This window comes from Chiloscyllium plagiosum, unplaced genomic scaffold (genome assembly GCF_037043375.1).
Source record: "Chiloscyllium plagiosum isolate Xiang-an unplaced genomic scaffold, Cpla_swu_hap1 HiC_scaffold_10, whole genome shotgun sequence".
In the NCBI taxonomy this organism is placed as follows: domain Eukaryota; kingdom Metazoa; phylum Chordata; class Chondrichthyes; order Orectolobiformes; family Hemiscylliidae; genus Chiloscyllium; species Chiloscyllium plagiosum.
This window is the reverse complement of record NW_028270148.1, coordinates 8,186,290-8,203,377: the sequence shown is the minus strand read 5'-3', so window position 1 is coordinate 8,203,377 and position 17,088 is coordinate 8,186,290. Positions and strand designations below refer to the sequence as shown.

Here is a 17,088-nt window from a genome sequence, read left to right as displayed (position 1 = left end):
CCTTCATCAGGTGGTTGTGGAGCAGGATCAGAAGACACTGAATTTAGAGCAAAAGAGCATTCTGTGTCTTATGAGCCTGCTCCACAGTTATCTGATGAAGGAGCAGCGCTCTGAAAGTTAGTGCTTCCAAATAAACCTGTTGGACTATAACCTGGTGTTGTGTGATTTTTAACTTTGTCCACCCCAACACCGGCTCCCCCCTATATTGTCTTCAAGACATAGTCATATTGGAATGAGATGCAGAATTAAAGATCACTGTGCAGCACCAGAGTGAAGAGGAATAGATGAGGTAATCACGGAGTGAAGCTGCTAAGCTGGGCTTTAAAATCAATTTCAAATTGTGCTCAGGAGGACACAACATCGGGTGCACTTCAGGGTGTTGGAATGGAGTGGTCATAATCTTCTAACTTCCAGTGAAAGTCGAATTGGCGATAGTACAATTATGAGGACACGGGAATTAAGGAGAAAGTTAGGGATAGAATCAACTTGTATGGAGAAAATTATTCTTACAGATGGCTTACCAGTTTTGTGGTATGTAAGAAGTCTTAATGAAATTCCCGGAAAGATCACTAAAGTTTGTCAGGTAAAGAAGGGAAGTCCTGGATAATGATCTTATGGATAAACATGTCTTAGATTCAAGGGCAACTGTAGATCATTTTTACCAGCATCTCATCACTCGCCTAGACAAACCACCACTGCCCTCTCCTGTCCTTTCTGAGACAAGCCTGCCCAATTTCAATATGTTGATCAGAGAGTCAGCTCCACAATTGGTGGATAATCCATGGAGCCTGATTACATTGTGTTATGTAAGCAGTATTCAGGTTACTGATGGTGAGGTTTTTAATGGGAAATAGGTAGCAGTTACCATATCCACTTGTTAAATGTGCCCCCACCCGCTTTGAAAGACCTGATTTCTTGCTTGTCACAGAACACAGAATAGTTATGGCACAGAAGAAGGCCATTCAGTATCTGTACTATGTTGTCCCAGTCCATGCATCACCATCAATCCTTGTCTCATTTCCTCTTAAACCTTGAAAGCTTTTGTAGTGATTTGCATTACATTGCTTGGGTCACCTTGCCTTACATCTCCCAACAATGAAGGAACAGAAAAGCAGACTCATTTTTAAGACTGTGATTGGAATTGGGAAGAAATATTTGGATGAAGTGTGAGATCTGACTCACTAGAAGCTTGATAAATGTTGTTTGTATGTTTTTTGACACATGAGGGGCTTGTTTACTTAGGGTTTACTAATGGTTGACCTTTTACTAATGGTTGGAGACAATGAGGTCTGCAGATGCTGGGGATTAGAGTTGAGAGTGTGTTGCTGGAAAAGCACAGCAGTTCAGGCAGCATCCGAGGAAAATCGATGTTTTGGGCTGGAGCCCTTCAGCAGGAATCAGTTCATTCCTGATGAAGGGCTCCGGTCTGAAACATTGATTTTTGGCTCCTCGGATGTTGCCTGACCTGCTGTCTTTTCCAGCAACACACTCTCAACTCTGATCCCCAGCATCTGTAGACCTCACTGTCTCCAACTATTAGTAAAAGGTCAACCATTAGTAAACCCTAAGTAAACAAGCCCCTCATGTGCCTTCTTAACCACCCTGTCTACATGTTACGCAAACCTCAAAGAATTATGTCCCTGAACCTCTGGGTCTCTCGACCCAAGGCCCTACATTTAATTGTATAACTCTAATTGATTTAGTCTTGAAAGCTCCAGTTATCCTAACATCTTTAACGAAATTGACATGGCCCCTTATTGCAAAATTTTAAGCTCTCACTTTCTTTCTAACTCTTAATTTCTACACCAGAACAAATTGTTTCTCTGTATGTACACAATCAAATCTTTTTGACACTTCAAGCAGATTCCTCAGTCATCCAAACTCTAACAGTAAGACCATAAAACAAAGGAGCAGAAATAGACCGCTCAGCAGTTTGCTCCTCAATTCAATGTGATCACAGTTAATCTGATAATCCCCCACTCTGCCTTTTCCCTGTAACCCTCGATTCCCTTACTGATTAAAAATTTGTTTATCTCAGCCTTGAATATGCTTAATGACCCAACCTCGACAGTCCACTGTGAGAATTTCCACAATCGCATGAAATGTGGGAAGTATCCAGCAGGTCAGGCAGCATCTGCAGAGCAACAGAGACCAAATCAACACTTCAGAGTCCATGACCACTCATCAGAATCTTCCAACAAACTTGATTTTATCATTTAACGGATAGACAGTCAATGACCTAAAATTTAAACTTGGTTTCTGTCTCTACATATTGCCTGACCTGCTGAACACTAAATTTTTATTTCAGGCTGTCAGTTTTTTATGTGTGACACAGAAATATGACCCACGTTTATTTTGCCTGTTTTAATTCACTAAGCCCCACAGTCATATGGATGATGTTTAAATGTTGCTTTGAGTTATGCCTGGCTGATGCCTATAGGTGACAGTAAGGGAGAGTGAGGTAGAGAATGAGGCAGGTGATCAGCTTTCCATACACAAAGGCGAGTGTCTGCTGTAATTCAATAGTAGCTGCTTGCTTCTGATGCAGAAGTAAGTATACTCAATGTTGAGATAGTTAGACTTTTAATCAGTAAGGGAAGCAAGGGTTATGGAGGAAGGGCAGGTAAGTGGAGTTTAGGATGATCAGATTAGCCATCATTTCATCAAGTGGCAGTGCAGACTCAATGGGCTGAATGGTGTCACTAAGCTAGTCCTTTTTTTTCTAAAAATTGTTCCTTGGCTCAAGGATACTATGTGCTTGATCTTCTTCAGAGGGGTAATAAACCACACCGGGCTCCCATCAGACTGGTTTGATGCATGGATGAAAAGGTCTTTGAGAGACTTATTGTTCATATGTAAACAGATGAGACTTCAGGCCAAAGTGGTCATGTTTTAGAAGTGACCTGTATAAAAAGGGGTGTGGTCAGCTCTCTAGCGGAGCAATTTTTACTTCAGTCTTGAATTGATTGGAAGATCAACAGGGAGCTGTGTAGAAACTCTCTCTCTTTCTGCTCTTCAACTTCAACCTGTAAGCATGTGTTCCATTTGTGGGCGGCGCGGTGGCACAGTGGTTAGCACTGCTGCCTCACAGTGCCAGAAACCTGGGTTCAATTCCCGACTCAGGCGACTCACTGTGTGGAGTTTGCACATTCTCCCCGTGTCTGCGTGGGTTTCCTCTGGGCGCTCCGGTTTCCTCCCACAGTCCAAAGATATGCACGTCAGGTGAATTGGCCATGCCAAATTGCCCGTAGTGTTAGGTAAAGGGGCAAATGTACGGGAATGGGTGGGTTACGCTTCGGCGGGTCGGTGTGGACTTGTTGGGCCGAAGGGCCTGTTTCCACACTGTAAGTAATCTAATTTATATTGGGTTTTAAAGGGAGTTGTTTATTGGGACTGTTGTGTGTATTCAGAACAGCATAATTCAGTCTAGTTGGATAGTCCGAGTTCTGTAGGGGTTCTTTATTCTGTTCTTTGTGTTTCATTATGTAATGTTGTGAATACATTTTTGTGTGTTTTAAAATCCAATAGTTAACCTAGCTAGCGTACTCTGGGTAATTTTCACTGCACATTTACCAAAACAAATTGCGAAGATATGGTCTGGGGCTGCCTGCTGAAGAATGTTTTGAGTGGTCTGGCCTAGTCCATTACAATAGCTCACCTCTGCTCCATGTCTTACAGTTGTGAATCCAGGCTGCACTCTCTCGCCAGTGATTTCCATGGAATCATTTGAAATGGAGTGATTTGCAAAAGATGTGAAATGTGATGTGGGAAAATGAAAGCAGTTTCACCCAAAGTGTGATTTGGATCTGAAATGTACTGCCTGGAAATGTGGTGGATGCATATTTAATTGGGGCATTCCAAGAAGGAATTAGGTGATTATTTAAAGAGAGACAATGATCAAAAAGGACACTAAGTCAAGAGGCTCATTAGGAGAGCTGGTGAAATCAGGATGGGCCAAATGGCCTCCTTCAGTTCTGTATCGTTTCCGGGACTGAATTAATTTGATTTGATTTATTGTAGTCACATCTACCTGAATACAGTTAAAAGGTTTGTTTTGTGAGCAATACAGGCAGATCATAGCAAACAGGACATATACAGATCATAGGGTGCTTAGACAGAGCGAAACATACAAGATTGCAACTGCACAGCAAGATCAACATGTGAACTGCTCACTGAGACTTATCCCTCTACCTACATCGTTTGAACAGGTGGCTTGGTCATTTTATCTTTGTTGTGGAACTTGCTATGCAAAGAATTGGCTGCTGTGTTTCGTACATTACAACAGTGACCACACTGCCAGAGGAGAGCACATCACTGCTGTAAATTGCCTTGGCACATCCTGTGGTAATAAAACGTGTTATATAAGTGGAAGCTCTTACACTTAAAACATCAGACAGAGGCTGATGAGAAGGTATGAAATGTTCAGTGGATAGTTTTATATTGCATGAATAACCTGCTGTTCATTCCATGATTTGTAACATATTGCTTTTGATGGAATGAAATGCACACTTTCTTTTATTTAAAGTAACTCAAGAATATACGATGACAAATGTCCTACTGTATGTAATCTGGGATTTTTAGTTGTCTATTTTGTTAAATATGAACTTCTGAAAAAATTGTTGATTGTTTTAAATATTTATCAGCTTGTGTAATGGTTGGTGCATTTTCAGAGGCCTTTAGTAGACTGACACTGCCACCTTCTGGTCAAAAGTGAGATTTACTTCAAGAGGCATTTCCAGCTTTGGCATTTCTGATATCAATTCAAAATTTGTCACCTACTGCCAAAAAAAATCTCTTTTAATCCATTAAAGTTAATTAAATTATTCAATTCAAATGGGTTTATTTAATACATACAGGTTGATTTCTAACTGGAGAATAATGAAGCAGTGCGGGCTATCAGCAGCAGCAGAATTGTACTCCAGCACAATCCATAACCTCATGGCCTGGTACATCCCCCACTCAACCATTAGCATCAAGCCAGGGCTCTGGCTCAATGGACAGTACAGGAGGGCATGTCAGAAGCAGCACCAGGCATACCTAAAAATGAGGTGTCAACCTGGTGAAGCTACCAAACAGGGCTAACGGTGTGCCAAACAGCATGAGCAGCACATGATAGACAAATAAGTGATCCCACAACCAACTGAACATATCTAAGCTCTTCAGTCCGACCGCGTCCAACTGTGAATTGAGGTGGACAATTTATCAACTCACTGGAGGAGAAGACTCTACAAATATCCCCATCCTCAACAATGGAAGAGCACCCCATCTCAGTGTTCCAGATCCCAGTCTTTAACCAATTTGACCCACTCCACGTGATATCAAGAAATAGTTGGAGGCACTTCATACAGCAAAGACTATGGGCCCTGACAACATTCCAGCAATAGAACTTAAGACGTGTGCTCCAGAACAAGCTATTCCAGTACAGTTACAAACTGGCATCTACCCGACAATGTGGAAAATTACCCAGGTATGTCCTGTACACATAAAGCAGGACAAATCCAACTTGGAAAAAGTGAGGACTGCAGATGCTGGAGATCAGAGTCAAGAGCGTGGTGCTGGAAAAGCACAGCAGGTCAGGCAGCGTGCAAGGAGCAGGAGAATCAATATTTTGGGCATAAGCCCTTCATCAGGAATCCAACTTGGCCAATTACTGCCCCACCAGTTTACTCTCAAACATAGGTAAAGTGATGGAAGGTGTCTCATTAGTGCTGTCAAACAGCACCTGCTCAGCAATAACCTGCTCAGTGACGCCCAGTTTGGGTTCTGCCAGGGCCACTCAGCTCCTGACCTCATTACAGCCTTGGTTCAAACATGGAGAAAAGAGCTGAATTCCAGAGGGGAGGTGAGAGTGACAGCCCTTGTCATCAACGCTGCATTCGACTGAGTGTGGCATCAAGGAACCTTCTCTGGACTGTCCCCAATGCCAGTGCATCTATTCTCATGCGAGTTCTTAGCTGGATGTTTGGTTTGTGATGCAGAATATTGCTAACACTATGGGTTCTGTTCCTACACCAGGAGAAAGGACTGCAGATGCTGGATTGCCATTCCCGAAGAAGGGCTTATGCCTGAAACGCCGATTCTCCTGCTCCTCGGATGCTGCCTGGCCTGCGGTGTTTTTCCAGCACCACATTTTTCAACTCTGTTCCTACACCAGCTGAGGTTACCATGAAGAATTGTCCTTCTCAACCTCTCCCCTCCCTGAAACATCCTCAGGTTCTTAGTTCCATGTAAAACTGTTCACCGTATTCTAACTGCAGTCTGTCTAGTGTCTTGTATAGTTTTGGAAATACTTCCCTATTTTGATATTCCATTTCCTTTGAAATAAAGGCCTGCGATTTCCATTCATTAGGTTCAGAAGAACTGACGCATTATTAATGAGGAATACACATTGGGACTGGCTGAGTGATAAAAGCTACTGAGGTGAGATTTGAGCCTGTGGGTAGAATTTAATGGTCATTGTTTAGGCCTGTTCATTGGGTGAACAGCCAGTGGTAACCATACTACAATTATTTCTGGGATCCCCATCAAAATTAAGTTCCAATCTGCTATCCAAGGGCTGCTGACAGACTTGCCCGCTCCACAAGGAGAAATTGGAACCTGGCAAATTTCCTTTGTAACATATGCCCTGTTTCCAGAAGCTGCCAGCCAATCTCCAATCCTGATAGCACCCCCACCGGGAGTGGTGGTCACTGCTGGTACTGCAGGAGGCCCAAGGCTGAGGATCCTTGATGGAGTCCGACATCATGGTGAGTGAGATCATAGAATCACTACAGTGTGGAAGCAGGCCATTCAGTCCATCAAGTCCACCCTAACCCTCCAAAGAGCTGCCCACCCTATAACTGTAACCCTTCATTTCCCATGGCAAATCCATCTACCCTGCACATTCCTGGATGCTATAGGTAATTTAGCATGGCCAATCCACCTAACCTGCACATCTTTGGACTGTGTGAGGAAACCAGAGCACCTGAGGAAACCCATGCAGACATGGAGAGAATGTGCAAACTATGCCATCCCGTATTCCCAATTCCTCTGCCTCCGCCGTATCTGCTCCCAGGAGGACCAGTTCCACCATAGAACACACCAGATGGCCTCCTTCTTTCGAGACCGCAATTTCCCTTCCCACGTGGTTAAAGATGCCCTCCAACGCATCTCATCCACATCCCGCACCTCCGCTCTCAGACCCCACCCCGCCAACCGTAACAAGGACAGAATGCCCCTGGTGCTCACCTTCCACCCTACAAACCTCTGCATAAACCAAATCATCCGCCGACATTTCCGCCACCTCCAAAAAGACCCCATCAACAGGGATATATTTCCCTCCCCACCCCTTTCCGCCTTCCGCAAAGACCATTCCCTCTGTGACCACCTGGTCAGGTCCATGCCCCCCTACGACCCACCCTTCCATCCTGGCACTTTCCCCTGCCACTGCAGGAACTGTAAAACCTGTGCCCACACCACCTCCCTCACCTCTATCCAAGGCCCTAAAGGAGCCTTCCACATCCATCAAAGTTTTACTTGCACATCCACCAATATCATTTATTGTATCCGTTGCTCATGATGCGGCCTCCTCTACATTGGGGAGACTGGGCGCCTCCTAGCAGAGCGCTTTAGGGAACATCTCCGAGACACCCGCACCAATCAACCACACCGCCCCGTGGCCCAACATTTCAACTCCTCCTCCCACCCTGCCGAGGACATGGAGGTCCTGGGCCTCCTTCACCGCCGCTCCCTCACCACCAGACCCCTGGAGGAAGAACGCCTCATCTTCTGCCTCGGAACACTTCAACCCCAGGGCATCAATGTGGACTTCAACAGCTTTCTCATTTCCCCTTCCCCACCTCATCCTAGTTTCAAACTTCCAGCTCCGCACTGTCCCCTTGACTTGTCCGGACTTGTCCGACCTGCCTAGCTCCTTTTCCACCTGTCCACTCCACCCTCTCCTCCCTGACCTATCACCTTCATCTCCTCCCCCACTCACCCATTGTACTCTATGCTACTCTCTCCCCACTCCCATCCTCCCCTAGCTTATCTCTCAACGCTTCAGGCTCTCTGCCTTTATTCCTGATGAAGGGCTTTTGCCCGAAACGTCGATTTCGCTGCTCGTTGGATGCCGCCTGAATTGCTGTGCTCTTCCAGCGCCATTGATCTAGAATCCACATAGACAGACAACCGAGGGTGGAATCGAACCCGGGTCCCTGGGACTGTGAGGCCGCACTGCTAACCACTGAGCTAACCACCGTGCTGTGCCCTAATGAGATCACTAGGATCAGTCAGGGAAGGCCCAGTGAGTTGGTGAGGGGAAGGGAGGGGATGGGGACAGGGAATGTCATTGTGAAAGACAAAGAGATAGCTTCCCTTTTGTTCCTCGCCCCTATCCATATTGGTGGATAATTACCAGTGGCCATTTATGAGTCTCAATGAGTTTCATGCTAAGAAGGTAGTTGTCAGCCTTTCCCCTCCCATCCGAGAATTAATTGCAAGGACCATGAAGACAAAAGGTTGACTATATGCCAACTACCATCCCCACCTCCAATCAGCATTGTTCTGTGTCATATGAGAGGCATAGATAAAGTCGATAGCCAGAGACTATTTCCCAGGGCAGAAATGATTAACACAAGGGGTCATAGTTTTAAGCTGGTTGGAGGAAAGTATAGAGGGGGTGTCAGAGATGTGTTCTTTCCACAGAGAGTTGTGAGAGCATGGAATGCGTTGCCAGCAACAGTTGTGGAAGCAAGGTCATTGGGGACATTTAAGAGACTACTGGACATGCATATGGTCACAGAAATTTGAGGGTGCATATATGAGGATCAGTGGTTGGCACAACATCGTGGGCTGAAGGGCCTGTTCTGTGCTATACTGTTCTATGTTGTATGTTCTATGTTCCATATCTCCAGTACCATTCACACTGCACTACCATCCCCAACACAGACCTTCAATTAAGTCATCATTGCTGGCTGACTCAGCATTTATTGACCGTCCCTAATTGCTCCTTAAGAAGGTGGTGGTGAGCTGCCTTCTTAAACCACTGCATTTGGTGATGGTAGACCCACAATGTTGTTATGGTATGATTCCAGGATTTTGACCCAGCCACTGTGAATGAATTGCGATATATTTCCAAGTCAGGATGGTGAGTGGCATGGAGGGGAATGTCCAGGAAACTGTGTTTCCATTTATCTGCTGCCTTTGTCCTTCCAGATGGAAATGGTTGTGGGTTTGGAACATACTGTAGTGCATCTTGTGCATACTAAAAGTTCTGTAGTGCATCTTGTAGATAAGGCACATGCTGCTCCTGAACATCGGTGGTAGAGGCAGCGAATGTTTGCAGATGTGGTGTTGATCAAGCAGGCTGCTTTGTCCTGGATGGTGTCAATCATTGTTGGAGCTGTGCTCACCCAGACAAGTGAGGAGTATTCCATCACCCTCCTGATTTGTGCCTTGCAGACGGTCAACAGGTTTTGGGGAGTCAGGAGGTGAGTTACTTGCTGCAGGATTCTTGCAGCCACTATTTACATATGGAATAACTCCACAGAGGCCGGTCTCCTGTCACCGAGTCACCCTTTATTTACACATGAAAAGTCTTTGACTCTTAGTATTGCCTCAGTCTGAGTCAGCTGTCAAGATTGCCAGTATAACTGTCACTCCCCTTTTTATCTGTCAGCCAGGGCTCCCTGATTGGCACTGTTAACCTGGTCCAATCAGGGAACTCATTTTCTATGAGCTCTAGCTGGCTGAACTCATTACAATCACTACAAATGGCTAGTCCAGTTCATTTCTGATCAATGATAGAATTGCTAGATGTTTGTTTTTGACCAGTGCAGTCTCAATGATCAAAGGGCTTTCTTCGGTCCCATTGATCCTTATGACTCTCATGATAACCCCCAATAGGTTCATTGTGAGGGATTCAGTGTTATTAACACCCTTCGATGTCAAGGGGCAGTGGTTAGATTGTCTCTTGCTGGAGATGGTCATTGCCTGGAATTAAAAATAAACTTATTAAAACAGTAAAGATTGACCAGGTGAACACTCTGGGGTTGAGGTGTTGGTAGATGAAGAAAATTCCTTCTGTCTGCACACACATTCATGCCATTAGGGAAGTGCTTGCATTTTGGCTTCCACACCTGACCTCAGTGAGGGATGTATTGTCCCCTCATCCTAAATTGTTTTAAGAGGGGTTTTGAAGACCACAGGCTTCCTCTATGGATTATGTGAAGGTTTGCAATTTGGAAATCCTGCATTCATATAAATTTCTCCCAGCAAGACTGCTCTTCTCCAGAGAGAGAAGAAAGCAGGGACTGGGAAATCCCAGACACTTGCACTTCCTCAAACTTCTACATTCTGAAATTCCTGATGCAGATGGTGGCAATGAACACTGGAACAGAGTGATGGATTCCAATCAGATTCACAGGGAATCTGAAACCTGCCCTTGCTGTAATTTCATGCGCCATGCTCTAACCTTGACGAACCATCATCTGTCTCCTGTATGCTGAGTTTTGGGGTGGATCAATTGTACCTGGCAATACTGCGCCAATTGTCTTGCCATATATTTGCAGTCCTATGGAAATTACTGTCCCTGCTCTGAATGTAAAAGGCAGAACAAAGTTGCATTTACATAGCCCCAAATGCAGGCACGTTATTGCCAGAGGAATGTAAAATGTAGCTGGAGCTCCCATGATTGTCTATGGAATGGTTGCTCCTGACATTCAGGCTGATGATTAGGCCACTGTTCCCCTTTAAAATCTCAAACATGGTTTCAGTAAGTAAGTGGCCAATTTAAGGATAAGACCTCCTGGGGAGATAGAGGAAGCAGATAGCATTGCTTTATTCAAATGCAAATTTGACTTCTATTTTTAAAAAAATAACATATTGGGTAATAAGAAGTTTCAAATGCTTATGGGAGTATTATCCTTTCACACCTGAGAGCTTGAATATAAAGTGTTTTTGATACACAGAACCTTAATTTAAACTCACCTTTAAAATTATCTTCAACACTGGACAGCATACCTTAGGAAAAGTATAAGGGAATTAGAACGAATGCAGTTTAGATTCACCAGAATGATATGAAGCAAATGGGAATATGAGCACAAAAGTTTTGGGTGTTGGTGGGGGGGAGGTGCAGGAATCAAATTTGAGGAGATGTGGTCAATCAGAGAGTAAAGTCAAAGCCGAAAAGGAAAGTATTAAGACAGGAAATGATCAACAGACCACAATAAGAATGAAATGTCTAAGTGTTCAAGTCAAAGAGTCAACCAAAAGGTAAGACGAGAATTTCTGAAGAGAATAAAATGATAAAACTAAAGGCAGAATAGAAAAGAATGACGTTGGTTCAGGAAATGATGAAAACCATATCTTTTTATTTCTGAGATTTTAAAAATTGTGAACAGGAACGAAAGAGAACAATTTAAAAACTAACGCTACAAGGATTCCTGCATGTTTTGGAAACCAAATAACCTGACTCTCATGTCAAGCAACATTTGACCAGCTGTTTGAAGAGCTAATAATTGAAGTAGGTCACAGATAAAGGGACTGTGTATACAGATGCAGCTGGGAGGCAACAAGAAGTTAATTTGTCTGTGATCGAATGACCAGCTATCGATGTCAAAAGCCTTTTGCCTTCCAACAACATTGTGACTGATTCTCAAAGTTAAAAATAGCGCAACACCAAGTTGTAGACCAACAGGTTTATTTGGAAGTACTAGCTTTCTGAGTGCTGCTCCTTTGTCAGGTAGCTAGTAGGGCAGGATCATAAGACACAGAATTTATAGCAGAAGGTCATGGTGTCATGCAACTAATATGACACCTTGAACAAACCTAGACTCAATCTAGCCACCTGATGAAGGAGCAGCACTCTGAAAATTAGTACTTCCAAATAAACCTGTTGGACTCTCACCTGGTGTTGTGTTGATTTTTATCCTTGTCCACCCCAGTCCAACACCAGCACCTCCTCATCATCGGTCCTCAAGTAACTGACCATTTTGAGGCGAGGAGCAAGATAGGGAGAAGCATTTTTGTTTCCACCAGGACACAAGCTGTCTCTCTGTTCTTTGTAGTCAAAACCTGTTTTAAATCTGAAGAAAACCAATCATCTTTCCATCAATGGTGGTTGGAAACTGTGATATTTTATTGATAAGTCAGAGATCTTTTATAAGTGAACCAGCCACCTTGTGTCTCCTGTAAAACAGTGGAAGCATGTGGAGGAAAATGACTGAAAATGAAGTTATAACCAGCGCAAGAATCATAAGGAATAGGATCCAATGAACTGCTTCCCAGTTTTCCTCTGCCCATAATCTACTTCCCCTTGCCTGTTTGTTGTCTGTGTGTTTGTCTAGGAGGGAGTTTATAAAGAGATTAGAGTTTGGATTTGTAGTGTTATATACTGTCAGTTTATCACTGTTTACCTGTAACTAGAGTCTAATTACTTGTGATAAATAGTAATTTGTGTTAAATACAGAAACCTGTCCCATGCATTTTTTATCAATTTGGGTCCGAAAATCAGGTAATTTGGGGAATTCTGTAAACTTACTTTATTTTACTTTTGTGATGACTCCACCAATGAGTCATTACAAAGTACGGGGGCTTGTCTAGAATTGCATTAGAAGCAAGCATTGAGGATTTGGGTGTGACATGAGTAAGTAACTCAAGTGAAGGAAAACACCAAGTCCTGTATTTTGTTTTACAACATGCCCATGGAAGGTTAAGAAGCGAATTATAGAAGTTTTTAAAATACTGAGGGGTACAGATAGAATTAATGGTAGTTGTCTTTTCCCTTTGTCTTAAAAAAAACTGTCTCAATCTGTTCAGTTTCAGGTCAATGGTAACACCCGGGTTGTTGAGAGTGGTGCATGTCACAGGATGATGGTTTGATTATCTCTTACCTTCCAGACAAATGGGCACATATTCAAGGTGAGAGGAGAGAAATTTTAAAAAGACATGGGGAAAATGTTTTAAACAGAGAGTGGTTCGCAAGTGGCATGAAGTGGTGGAATCGGGCACACAAACAACATTTAAAAGACCTTTGGAAATGTACATGAATAAGAAAGGTTTGGAAGGATATGGGTCAGGAGCAGGCAGGTGAGACTAGCTTAGTTTGGGATTGTGTTTGGCCTAGACGGGTTGGACCGAAAGATCTTTTTCCGTGATGTATGCCTCTATGACTCTATGTCATTGGAAGCAACAAAGTTAAAAATCACACAACATCAGGTAAAAGTCCAACAGTTTTACTTGGAAGCAGCAAAGGACTTCCTGCAGATGGCAGAATTGTCCCTGGCAATCCTAAGGCAACTATTGAAGTCCCGGTTGATTGATTTGGCAGGTAAACTGGAGTTTGCATTGCATGACAGAGTTGCAGAGGCAGAAATAATTGAGGCTCAAGCATGACACTTGAGTTTAAAGGAAATAGAGGGGAACTGGCAGGGGCTGGTGTTCCCATGTATCTGCTGTGCTTGACCTTCTTGAGAGAAGTGGCCATGAAATTGGAAGGTGCTGTCTGAAGATCTTTGTTGAAGTCCTGCAGTGTACCTTGCAGATAAAACACACTGCTGCTACTGAACACTGATGGTGGATGGACTGTGTGCTTGTGGATGTGATGATAATCAAGGGAGATTAATAGGTGGCCTTATAGAGGTTTATAAACAATGAGAGTTATAGGTAAGGTGAATAGCAGGTCTCTTTTCCATAGGGTGGGGGATTTCAGGACTGTCAGGCATACTTTTAAGGTGAGGAGTGAAAGATTTAAAACAATATGAGGGGAAACTTGTTTTTTACACAGAGAGTGGTTCGTGCATGGAATGAACTTCCAGTGGAAGTGGTAGTTGCAGGTACAAATACAATGTTTCAAAGACATTTGGATAAGTACATGAATAAGAAATGTTTTGAGGGAAATGGGTGAAGAGCAGACGGGTGGGACTAGTTTAGATTGGAATTATTATTGGCATGGACTGGTTAGACTGAAGGTTCTGTTTCCATACTCTATGACTCTAAAAGAGGCTGAATATTTTAGATAGTGAAATGCTGGAATGAAGTAATATCCAATTACAACTAAGACATCTTGAGCTTAACGAAAAAATGGAGATGGCAGAACAAGGAGAGAGCAGAGGAAAATGAGGAAAAGGAGATGAAATTAAAAAGACAGGAATTGGAAATTCAACAACTGCAATGAGAAATGCAAAAAAAAGAGAGATTAGGAGTGCATGAATATAAGCTTAAATTATGCAATTGAAATAGAAGACAGCAGGTGCTGATGTAAGCCCTAGGGCAGGGAATCGAAGTCATAATTTGAGGTCCAGTAAGGGAATGTTTAAGTTTGCAAAGGGCTGTATTAAAATTTGAGGAAAAGAATATGGAGGTATTATTCTTGTCATGTGAAAATGACTAGAAAAAGGTAATTGGGCAATAGAGAACTGAACATTCCAGATGTTGTTAATTGTTAGACAAAACACAGGAAATTTATGCTTCGCTAATGCAGTGAAGGTTTCTCAGGATTATGACATAGTGAGGAAAATTATATTGACTGTATGTGAGTAAGTATCTAATGCAGTTGGGCACTCCTGAATTAAAGGAAGCAACTTGGGCAATCATATATTGGATTAGAGAGAGTTAAATAAAGTAATTTTGTCAGGTGAATAAGAGCATTGAAACTGAAACCATCTATGAAGAACCTTGAGAATTTCTTTTTTAAAGAGGGATTTAAACATTCCCTACCATCCATAATAAAAACCTATGTTGAGGATTGAAGGTTTGCAAATGTGTACTCACCCAGTGAGTACCTCTATCAGGCAATGGTTAAGTTGACACATGAAAGGTTATTGTGGTTAACAAAAGTACTTAGTGTAGCAAGTAACAAGTTGGCATGGATAGAAGAATATCTGGTAAACAGGAAGAAGGGAGTAGGGATAAATGGGTCCTTTTCAGGTTGGCAAGATATAACAAATGGTGTGCTATAGGGATCAGTGCTGGGACCTCAACTGTTCACAAGCTGTATAAATTACTTTGAAAAAGAGATTGAAAGTATGGTTGGGATATGAGGTGCAAAGAAAATACTAGGCTATTACCAGAAAGATATACATAACAAGTGAATGACCAAGATGTGGCAGTTTGTGTGTGAAAATGTGGAATTGTCCATTTTGTTAGGAAAAATAAAACCAAGTATTATCTAAAAGGTGAAAGGTTACAGAGGTTAAAAGCAAATTACTGCAGATGCTGGAATCTGAAACCAAAAGAGAAAACGCTGGAAAATCTCAGCAGGTCTGGCAGCATCTGTAAGGAGAGAAAAGAGCTGACGTTTTGAGTCTAACTGACCCTTTGAGCTCTGATATGCAGAGGGATCAGGGTGTCCTCCTGCATGAATCACAAGATGATGGTATGCAGTTACAGCAAGTAGTTAGAAAAGCTAATAGAGTGTTGCCAATATCATGAGGGCAATTGAATACCCAATAAGGAAGGCTGTGCTCCACTTATACAGGGCAGATGTGAGACCACATCTGGAGTGCTCTGTATAGCATTGGTCACCTTATTTAAGGAGGGATGTAAATGCAGGCGAGGCAGTTCAAAGAACATTTACTCAACTAATACCTGGACTTTGAGAGTCACAGAGTCATACAGCACATGAACCGACCCTTCAGTCTGATCAGTCCATGTCACCCATAATCCCAAACAAAACTAGTCCCAACTGGAATAGGGCTGTCATTCTATAAGGAAAGGTTGGACAAACAGAGGTTTTGTAGAGTAAGAAACATATAGAATCCTGAAAGATCTTGACAAAAAAGATGAAAAACATTGACCAGGTCAGGCAGATGGGATTGGTTCTGAACAGCATCTGGTCAGCACAGATATGGTGGGCCAAGCCGCCTCTTCCGACACTGTACTGTTCTATATTCTATCAGATCAGCTTTAACCTTATTGAAGGCTTAAGGGATCAAATGGCCTTCTCCTGCACCTGATTGGTACGTTCTGTGAATCCGGTGATTAGATTATATGAAGAAGTTACAACCATTCATTGGACTATCAAAGGCTGTGTATGTCTGGGGGCTTTTTATAAGGAGGTCAAAACAATGACTGCAGATGCTGGAGACCAGATTCTGGATTAGTGGTGCTGGAAGAGCACAGCAGTTCAGGCAGCATCCAAGGAGCAGCGAAATCGACGAATTGACTCAGTAAATAAAGCAATACTTTGTAGCTGAAGACAATCTTCAGGACAAAAGAGTCAGTCAGATTATTCTGGAATGAGGTGAGGAAACCACTCCCACAAAATGTCGTTTAAATGCAGAAAACCCCTGTGTAAATCAAGAACAAACATTTCCAGGAGAGGGTCGGTCATTTTAAAGCTGAGATTGATAAATAGTTGTTGAACACGGAGCAGGGAGATGAGACCATTTAGCAGGTCTTTCAGCATTTAACGTAAAAGGAGCCAATGGTTAAAAGCAAAAGCTGTTTGTGGTATACAATTTTCAGAAATTAGCTAAGTTTTGCCTCCTATGGAGTCAGACGTCACATGACACCAGCTTATCATCCAACAGGACTTCACCTGACGAAGGTGCAATGCTCTGAAAGCTTGTAATTTTAAATATATACATTGGACTATATCTTGGTGTCCTGTGACTTCCAGCTTTGTCCACTCCAAGTCAACACCAACAGCAACACGTCATGCCTCTTACAGGACATGAACTGGCTGACACAAACACACTTCAGAACTATAAATATATCTGGAGCTTTGGAGTCACTGACTCTGAATGTTCCCCATATATCTTGCAAATGCTAATCCCAGAGAAAGACATATAATGTAAGTGAAGGTGACCTGGCAATAGCAGGATCGTCCCCCATCAAAACTAGCTTCCGTTGTTAGCAGAATGCTTCAATATGTAAGAATTTGCAGTTTGGAGGAGGGGTTCTTGTGACAATCGTTGTTACTGGTGTAATTTTGTTTCTCAAAAGTAGGAGCCAAAGTTAGCAAAGGACACAAGCTTGCGTTTGTAACATCACCAAACAGCATCAAACTCACAGGGACTGGTGAGTAGTAGGCAGATTTTAATTTAAGAGGGTGATAGTTTACTGATGTTTGAAAAATTAATCAACCTTACAATAAACTATTAAAGT

At 42.8% G+C, this 17,088-nt stretch overlaps 2 protein-coding genes across 2 annotated transcripts in view; both read left to right on the top strand.

Moving 5' to 3' along the window:
- The window catches only part of LOC148148901 (uncharacterized), a 95,861-nt gene extending 89,823 nt beyond the window's left edge, over positions 1–6,038 (top strand). Inside the window, exon 6 of the mRNA XM_087991070.1 lies at positions 4,857–6,038. The gene's annotated coding sequence lies outside the window, so the exon portion shown is untranslated. The remainder of the gene's footprint in view (positions 1–4,856) is intronic.
- Positions 1–17,088, top strand: part of LOC122548150 (myc target protein 1 homolog) — a 154,563-nt gene that overhangs the window by 97,449 nt on the left and 40,026 nt on the right. The gene's annotated exons all lie outside the window — the stretch shown is intronic.